A 10,197-nucleotide genomic window follows, 5' to 3' on the forward strand; every position below is an offset into this window, starting at 1 on the left:
TACATGCAGTGGCGTATCTGACGGAGGAAGCGAAGGGGGCACTTGTCCCAGGCTCAACGGTTTCAGGGGACGCCAAACCAATCCTTGGAACCTTTTTTTTTGCTCGTCCAAGTCAACTTTCCGGAGATGGAGTTCAACTTTTTTTATTTTGCCGTATGTTTTTGCTCACTAAACCAGCCCGGTGGCAAGGATAGGGCGCTCCAGCAAGTGCTATCGTAGCCAACATCTGGGGCATTTGGTGGGCAATCAGAGCGCTCAAAGTATGGTAAACAAACATTCGAGTAATTCAAATCGAGTAAAATCTTAATTTCCTTCTCGTAGGGATGATATTCTGATCGATAATTTGCGGGGAAGAGCGGTAAAGGGTACTGAATAAACAAGTAGTTTGTAATATGAAATTTTTTGTTAGTCCTTCTTCTTCATTGTTTTGGTGTTTGCAGAATGATGCTGGCCACAGTTTCATGACGTCATAGCAGGGGGCTGCACTAAACCGAGCGGCAAGTCTCATTTTGCCCCGGGTGCCAAATTTCCTCGGTACGCCACTGTATACATGCTCGCATATGTATAATTTTAAATGAATTGCCTGGTTAACACTTGCAGATGACGCCACGATCGACACTATTTTGAGTGCAGTATTCACATCATGACACAATTTTGAATGCTGCTTTCACATCACGCTATATTTTTGTTTTGCTGTTGATTAAAATCACAAGTATATTCTTGTTTTTTTTTTATTTAATTCGCGTGTGATTTAAACGACGCGGAAAGTATAGAAATTGTGTAACAGGTAAGAGCATTTTGTTATCGTCCCGGAACGAAGTGGGACGTTTTGAAAGACCGAGGCAAACAACCGAGTAGGTGGCAGTAGTGACTTCCTTATTTCCATCATGTAGCAAATTTAAAATTAACACAGGTTTTTGTAAAAAGTCGTTCAAGTTGGGAAGCAGATATAGAATAACTCCTAAATGATCACTACTGGAATCGATCAGTATATGCCGAAACAAAGTTTTCATTCGGCAAGTCAGTAAAGACGTTCCGCTTCGGCGTAAAACTAAAAAGTTTTATGACAGTCGCATTAACTTTAAGTCTGGGTTGATGTTGCGCTGTTAGGTGGTTGATGTTGCGCTGTTAGGTGGCTAAACACTGACGAATCGAAGACAAAACGTAAAGAAAAATAAATGCAGTTATGTGCCCTACACCGACTCTGTCAGCTTGGAGCGAAATCAATTTTCAGTTCAGCAACGCCATCGCACGGCATCACATTCAACATATCATGTCAATTGTATAGGTACGCAGTGCTGCTATTTTGGCGCGCACGAATTTGACATTTCTCTCCCCTACTTCTATGTATGAGATTCGATTAATTCAAACAATGTTTTTGCCTTTCTCATAAACAAAGACTATGCAATTACTGTGAAAATTGGCTTTTCCAGCGAAATTAATGAAAAGATGTGCACTCAGTTTTCTCGGAAATGGTAAGATTCAAATGGAAGGTTGTGAAGTTTTTTTTTTCTGTTTCAATTATAGAGGCTTTAACATCTTAGGTCATTCACCTCTTCGGACCAGAAAATCTTTCTGACCCTATGTGCGGGGTTGGGAATCGAACCCAGGCGGGCTGCGTGAAAGGCATCGACTATCCCATCACGCTATACCCGTCCCCCATGTTGTGAAGTTCTTTAATATAATTCAGAATATTTGATCCAGATCCGACTTCATATAATGAAACTACAGCGCGATAAGTGGAAAATTCTCAATTGGATTAATATTTTTTCACAGGCGCAATGTTTTTAAGGGGGGAAAACCAAACATCGGGACCTTTCTTTTGCTCATCAGTCAGTTTCGGAGATGGATTTCGCTTTTTTTTGTTCACTAAACCAACGATGGGGGCGCCAAATTTCCTCGATAACATCAAAATTCCATAAAACTGTATAATAAATACTTCTGGTTTGCAGAAATTATTAGTTGGTAGATACGTAAACTTAATTCGGCAGGACTGATCCAACGTTTTCTCTTAAAAGTAGTGAAAAAAATCTTCAGAAGAGGTACTCAATTCGATTTCTCAGCAATGGTTGGTGACTTTCACAAGTCTTGATATAGTTCATATTCATCCGGATCCGCCGGATCCTTGTTTTGACACTCATCGCCCTGTAATTACGGAAACGAAACGTAATTATAGGGCGATAAGTGTCAAAGCATTCAAACCATCATATAAAGTGAAGATGCAAAATAGGTACGCACCCCCGCTTGTGAGGAATTCTGGCAACCGTCAGAAGGCTGGCTGCATTATGGCTGCTGTCAAAATTGTCCAGGCGAAATTGCGTCATTATCTCGCCGTACGTGTTTTGTTTATTTCCCTCCTTTTTCTTTTTTCCTTTTTTTTATTCGACTTCATTTTATATTCGTCAATCCCGCATGTACGTACAAAAAACGAATCTTGAGACGAGGTAAATGAGATTGAAATATGGGTATGTTTGGTAGTGAGAAAGTAATGTTATTGGCAATAACATTTTCCATGATTAGTATATATGAAGGGCAATAACTTATTGCCTTCCATATGTATCTTTTATTGAAAAAATAAAACCAAGACGCTTAAAATGTAGAACCGATTCAAAACGGTTCTGCCAATCTTGTATGGCAAAAATCCGACAGAAAAGAACCGTTAATAACCGCTAGGCGAAATTCTCTGCCGGAAACGGCAGAAATGGCTGGCAGACATAGCCAGCCGTCTGGGGGGAATCTGCCCGCCCCGTACAAGTGGGCCGGCACATGCTAGTAGGGGAGAAGAACGTGTTCGATTTCGTACAGATAGTAAAGAGAACGAAAACCAATACCGAAGCTCGGGTTTGAGAACACAACAGAGTCCATCGGCACCAAGCACGCATAAGCACGAGTTTTCAACCGTGTTGAAGAAATCAGAACCACTATGGTAGTACGAATGTCTGTTACCGGTGCTTGATTTTGGTTGAACATGGTGCTGCGGTTGAAAAGTATTACATTGTATTGAATGGCGAACATGGTAACTTGTGCGTCTTTAGTGCTGAGTCAAATTGTGATAAATTTTGTGTGAAATAGGTGGCTTTTTGTGAAAATTTTTTCAACTAAGCAAGTGACTAATTGTGCTTTAAACAGATAAGTAGAAAGTGTTTTGTAAATACTTCTATTTTGTGCTGTAAATTGTGTCAATAATCGCCGTGCGGCGATCGCTCAAACAAAGCGGCGTCGTACCGTGGTATATTGAATGCATTGTCTATTGTTTTTGCATGGTTCACTTTGCTTTAATTTCTCCCCCAGCTGTGTGTCGGGCCGGTTTGGTTTGTGCATGAATGATGGGTGAATGTGTGAAGTGTAATGAAAAAATAACCATATCGGATATTAGAATTGCATGTTCAGTTTGCGAGAATGGCTATCACCAGCGCTGTACTGGGCTTACGAGAGCCATGGCCGGTTGGGTTTCAGATACACCGGCGCTTTTGTTTAAATGTGCTGATTGCTTGGAAGGTGCCGCGATGGCTAATGTGATGCCAAAGGATGCTGTTCTTTCGCTCATTAGTGATATGAAGAAGGAGATGGAAAAATTCAAATCCATCACTGATTCGTTTGCTGGTGTGCGAGAGAGCATCGGGGCACACATTAATAACGCGATAGAAAAGGGAATCGATAGACTGATCAGATCTTCCAATGATGCTCTGGAGAGCAAAATGGCCTGCTTAGAAAACAGTGTGGCCAAAAAGTTGGAAGATTTGAAAAGTTTGTTGATTTTGAATAATCAGCAGAATAATAATGATATGGTTGTAATGAATAGAAAGAGAATTGTTGCAAATAGGAAGACTCATTCGGAGTCAGATGGAAATCCTAGACGAAAGAGAAAAGTTATTTCAAATACTGATGATGAACCGCTTGATAAGAATATTGTTAATGAAGGTAACGACGAAGTATTTGATAGAAATAACAAAAAGTCATACGCGGACGTTCTATCTGGGAAATTTTCTGGAAAAAGAACTAATAGCAATAGAAATCGTAAGACTCGCTCGGTTATTATGATCAAACCTGTCGAGTCTTCGCAAACGAGCGATGACACGAGAAAGGTTTTGAAGGGTAGGTTAGATCCAAGAACACATAAAATTAGTAATTTTAAAAATGGTAAAGATGGCTCAATTATTGTTGAGTGCGCAGCAGGAGAGGACATTCAATCAGTGAAAGAAAACATTGAAAGCAATTTAGGAACTGAATACAATGCTGTTATACCCAAGCCCGGGAAACCAAAACTGAAAATAGTGGGGATGAGTGATCGATATTCCTCTGATGTATTTATTGACCTATTGAAAAGTCAGAATCAGGAAATTTCGATCGAAGATGTAAAAGTTGTTGCTGACTTTGAGAATCCACGCTTCAAATATAACAAATATAGTGTTATAATTGAGGTTAATAAGAAGACTTATTCCAGCTTGATGGCAGCCGGCAAGGTTTGCGTCGGCTGGGATAGGTGTTCGGTTTTCGAGTCGTTCAACGTATTGCGCTGTTTCAGGTGTGGTGAGTTTGGTCACAAGAGCACCGAATGTTTAAACAGTGAAAATTGTTCCAAATGTAATTCCGCACATAGAACATCTGAGTGTTCTTCAACTGAATTCAAATGCGTTAATTGTCTGAAAATGAACAAAGAAAGGAAATTGAATTTAGACATTCACCATCCAGCATTTAGTAAGCAGTGTCCTGTATATCTGAGATTGCTTGAAACGAGAAAGAACAACATTATGTCAATGGAATAGCAACTAATGGATGAGAGGCATTCAGATATTTTGTATTTGAACATAGCCGGTTTGTCTTCTAATTATGTCGCATTGCGTCATCTTATAGAGGATAGACACCCTTCATTAGTTTTGCTCTCAGAAACACATATAGTTGATTCTGACGCTTTCGATCAGTTCAGTGTTCCGGGTTACACTGTTGCTTTTTGTTTGTCCCATTCCAGGCACACGGGTGGAGTTGCAATTTACGCCAGAGGATCAATTAAATTCAGCATTCGATCAAACGAAGCAGTTGGAAATAATTGGTTCTTGGGTATATCAGTTGAAAGAGGCATGCAGATGGGAAATTATGGAGTTGTTTACCACTCTCCAAGTTCAAGCAATCGCCATTTTCTGGAAATTCTAGAAAACTGGTGGGAGAATTTCGTCGATTTCGGTAAACTAAATATTATTACTGGAGATTTTAATATTGATTGGCTCAGTGGTCAAGGTTCGACTCAATTGAAACAGTTAGCAGAATTCTTCAATTTGAAGCAAACTGTGAATGAATTTACAAGAATTTCGAGATACAGTAAAACATTGATAGATCACGTGTATTCCAATTTCGACGGTGTTTATTCAAATGTGGAATCCGATTGCAAGATTTCAGATCATGAAACAATTGCAATTTCCGTAACGAGTAGGTCTAGAAATGAGGAAGATACGGTTAAAATCAAGTGTTGGAAAAACTATTCAAAGCAAACTCTATCTCGACTTGTATCAAGAAGCTTGGGTTGTACACAGTTGACTGGAAATTTGGATCACAGAGCATCTATTCTTACTGACATATTAAAAAAGTGTACTAATGAATTGGTAACTGAAAAGTATGTTAGTTTGAACAGCTCGAGTAGTTGGTACTCAATAGACCTCTTACGGTTAAAACGGGAGAGGGATAAACAGTACAAGAGATTCTGTAGAACTAACAATGATAGTCACTGGAGTAGATATACACAAGCTCGAAATATTTATTCACGGGCCCTGAAGAAGACTAGATGTGAATACATACAGAGGAAGATCGATCAAAATCAACAAAACAGCAGAGAGTTATGGAAAATTCTCAAACAGTTGATCAAGCCTACACATAGTGCATCGAAAAGCATAACTTTTGATGGTATAGAAGAACACACAGAACAAATTATATCTGAAAAGTTCAACAAAATAGTGTTCAGCAGATCAATCAAAGTATTGAATTGGTAGGTGAACCTGTTGAAATAACACAGCCGATGAATAACTATTGTAGACTTGATGAATTTCAACCAATCACTTTTGAACAATTGAAAAATATTTGTTTTAATTTGGGAAAATCGACGGGTATTGACAATGTTAACTCCAAAGTGATACAGGATTGCTTTCATGTTATCGGACACGATCTACTGGATTTGGTAAATGAATCGTTGAACACGGGGCACGTGCCAAAGGTGTGGAAAGAATCTCTGGTGGTTCCTATCCCTAAGGTTACTGGAACGGATAAAGCCGAGGAGTACCGTCCCATTAACATGTTGCACACGCTGGAAAAAATTCTGGAACTTGTTGTTAAAGATCAGCTGATTAACTATTTGAACTCTAACAGTTTGCTAATACCGGAACAATCGGGATATCGTAAGGGTCACTCTTGTGAGACCGCTTTGAACCTAGTGTTGGCAAAATGGAAGGAGAAAATCGAAGCCAAAGAGAGTATTTTTGCTGTGTTCTTGGATCTGAAGAGGGCCTTTGAAACAATTTCAAGACCTTTATTGTTGCAGACATTACAGCGTTTTGGCATCGGGGGAATGGCACATGAATGGTTTGAAAACTATTTATGTGGTAGATCCCAAAAGACTGTTTTTAACGATGTAGTGTCTAGTTCCCTCGGTAATTCACTTGGTGTGCCTCAGGGAAGTGTGTTAGGTCCTATTCTATTTATTATGTATATTAATGATATGAAGCGAGTCTTACGTTTCTGTGATATAAATTTGTTTGCTGATGATACTGTTCTGTTCATTACGGCTAAAGATTTCAATGAAGCTGTTGCACATTTGAACGAGGATCTAAGTTCGCTGGTTCGATGGTTAAAATTTAAGCAACTGAAACTAAACGTCGCGAAAACTAAATATATGGTTATTTCTTCTGTTAGCACAGGTCATGACGCCAATGTGGAAATTGATGGTGAAACTATTGATCGCGTTAGAGAAATGAAGTATCTTGGAGTCATAATTGATGAAAAGTTAACTTTCAAATCTCATATCAATAACGTCATCAAGAAGATTGCCAAAAAGTATGGTGTATTATGTCGTTTGAAAAATGACTTAACGACCCATAGTAAGATTCTTTTGTATAAAACAGTCATTTCACCACACATTGACTTTTGCCCATCCATTCTGTTTCTTGCTAATAACACACAAATCTTGAGATTACAGCGACTGCAAAATAAGATCATGCGATTAATTCTAAAATGTAGTAGATATACCTCCTCAGATTTTCTACTGAACGCATTACAATGGCTTTCAGTGAAACAGAGAATTTACTACTTAACCATGATATTCATTTTCAAAATCTTAAATGGTATGTTGCCTCGATATTTGTGTGATCGAATTGAAAGAGGAACTGATCTGCATAGGTACAATACTAGAAACGCATCTGATGCTAGAACACCAAGCTTTCTGTTAGCCAGATCGCAAAACTCATTATTGTACAGGGGAATAAGTTTTTTCAATTCGATGACAAGAGAAATCAAACGCGCGACGGCATTGGTGGAGTTCAAAAAGTTATGTATTTCACACATAAAGTCCGCTTTGTAAGCAAATATTTAGTTAGTTAGTTCAAATTTTTTTAGATTTTTTATTTTTTTACGTATTACGAAGATTGTATTTTCTTTTTCTTTTTGTTTATATATATTATTGTGAGACGTATTAAGTTACTATGTTCGGTATGATGATGATGGATTTTTAGTTTGTTTGAGAGTTGAAAATAATGAGCAGTCTACAAACGTTTGAGCCTCGCGCGCGAAACAGGTAGTGACTATTTGGAAAGCGAACAGGACTGGCCGAAGAGCCTTAGCATTCAGTGTGTTAAGTTTGCTCTTAACCTTGATCGCAAGGTTTGATTAATAATTTAAGGAATAGATTCGGGAAACTAACTGGGATCGACAGTTGTTGATAGAATTGGGCTTGGCTCTGCTCATCCGCAGTCTCGTTACTCCATCGTAGCTGATGTGTGTAGCGATGAACTGGTCCGGCGGGAGGGGCCCGGTGAATTACTGTCTGATACTGGTAAAGATATCGGGTTCGATTCCTGATGTGATCAAGGATCTTCCCGGGTTGGAAATTTTCTTGATTAACCCTGGATAGTAAATCCGAAATATTTGAATGTTATTTTGTGGTCAGTCGTTCTTTTGAAGAAGAATCAATACCTGCTAGATTAATCAGATCGTTTTCTTTTGTTTACTGGTTAAGATATGTGCAAAAATATTAATTATCATTTAGATAACTCGTTCTGCTCACACCTTTGTAGGGGTATGAGGTGGGACCATCATCATCATCATCAAAGAAATGATAACCACTTTACAGTAAGTGACGGCGAAAGAATAATGAAGTTTCAATGATTTGGAGCTTATTCCAAAAGATATACATAGGAATTCATGTTTCGCGATGTATATGAAATTTTCTCAACCGGTAGTCGACAATGGAAACAGCAAATAATATTATGCATGCTGTGATTGATAATAATCCTGTAACTTCTACTAATCATATTCATAAATTTAGTGTTTTTTGTTTATTAATCTAAATAGAATTATATTGTACCAATAGCAGACCCAGTTAGTTTATAGAGAGACATCAGTCTTCAGTTGAGCAACGCCATCGCACTGTATCATATTCAATATACCATTTCAAATGTATACTGTGACAAGTACCGTGTTGTCATAAACAATATTCATTTATCATTGGGTCGTTAAACGAACAGCTTTGGTAGACATGTCTTAATGACAAGCTCACTTTTTGAAAAAAATAAATTTACGCTTGACGTAAATTTAAGCATGCCGTAATTTTTTCGGTTATTACATAATATTACATCTATTAATATGTAAACATAAATTTTATGTATGTAACGATGTAAACTTCAGCTAAATTAACTGTGAATTTATTGATGTCACTTATCTTTATATGCTTTGAATTGTAAATCTAAATGAATTACGACGCTCTTTTTAAGTGCATCTATAAAGACGTACATTGACACGATTTTTTCTAAGTGCGTTGATCTACTGACTATCATAGAGTGTAGCGAACCAATTCTAGAAGCGATAAGTGACCTTAACACAAGATAATATTACTGTCAATACAAAGAGTATTGACAATACTTTTGTTCGTGTAGAGGAGACATCATCGGATTGAGGAAAATATTGTCAAAACATCAAAACTGCTCATCAATCCGACAATACTTTCTCTCCAGATAGGAAACTGTCAAATATGTGCAATGAACTTTTCTCTCAATGTTTCAATGTTCAGTTGCAATATTTGAAGCTCCAAACGCTTGATTTTTTTTTCGAAAGTGCGGACTCAAGTTACCAAGTCAATTTGATTGACGGTATTGACAATACTTTGGATTGACAATAATATTGTCACGTGTATGGGCCGCTAATACTTTCTCTTTAGAGAGATAATTGTTAAAAAAAGGCGGGTGGGTAATATCAGAGACATAACTGGATGTCGTGAATACGAAAACAACTGACATGTTCCTTAACACTTCCGAATATCAATTAGTTGATCAATTGTATGAATTATGCAAGCATTCCCCTTTGCACATTTTTCGCAAAAACAAAGAAGGCTTCACTTTGTTGAGAGGCTTGTTTCTACCTGATTTCGTTTGTAGCTTTTTCACTAATGGGCGGTCCTAACGGCTATAAAAATAGCCGCATTCAGAATTTTAATGTTGATTATTTCATTTCAGATTTGCATAATTTATTGAAAGAAACTATCAATATGCTGAAGGGACTCGTTTCTAGCATTCAGAAAGGTCAAATTGCGTAATTCTCTACGACATTAAACTCTGGAACATTTTTCGCAAAAACAAAGAAGGCTTCACTTGATCTCGTTTACTGTGAGTTTCACACAGCGAAAAGTGCACAAATCTAAGCAAACTGTTCTAGATTTGCAGTAAACTGAGGATATTTCCCTACGATTTGCGAACAACAAATCCTAATAGTTCTTTAGAAAACTTTTAGAGCCATTAGAACGGCTGATTTTATGCAATGCTCTCCACCGTTGTTTTTTCACCAATACTAATGACTGGCAGCTGTGACGTAATCGCTTTTGTCGAAAGCGAAACTAATTGTGCAGACGACACAAAACACATCTGCTCGCAGTGGCGATAGAATCCAAACTGATTGAATTTTTGTTAAGAGATTTCCTTTTATGTGATTTCGTTTGTAGCTTTTTCA

This window comes from Malaya genurostris, chromosome 1 (assembly GCF_030247185.1).
Source record: "Malaya genurostris strain Urasoe2022 chromosome 1, Malgen_1.1, whole genome shotgun sequence".
In the NCBI taxonomy this organism is placed as follows: Eukaryota; Metazoa; Arthropoda; class Insecta; order Diptera; family Culicidae; genus Malaya; species Malaya genurostris.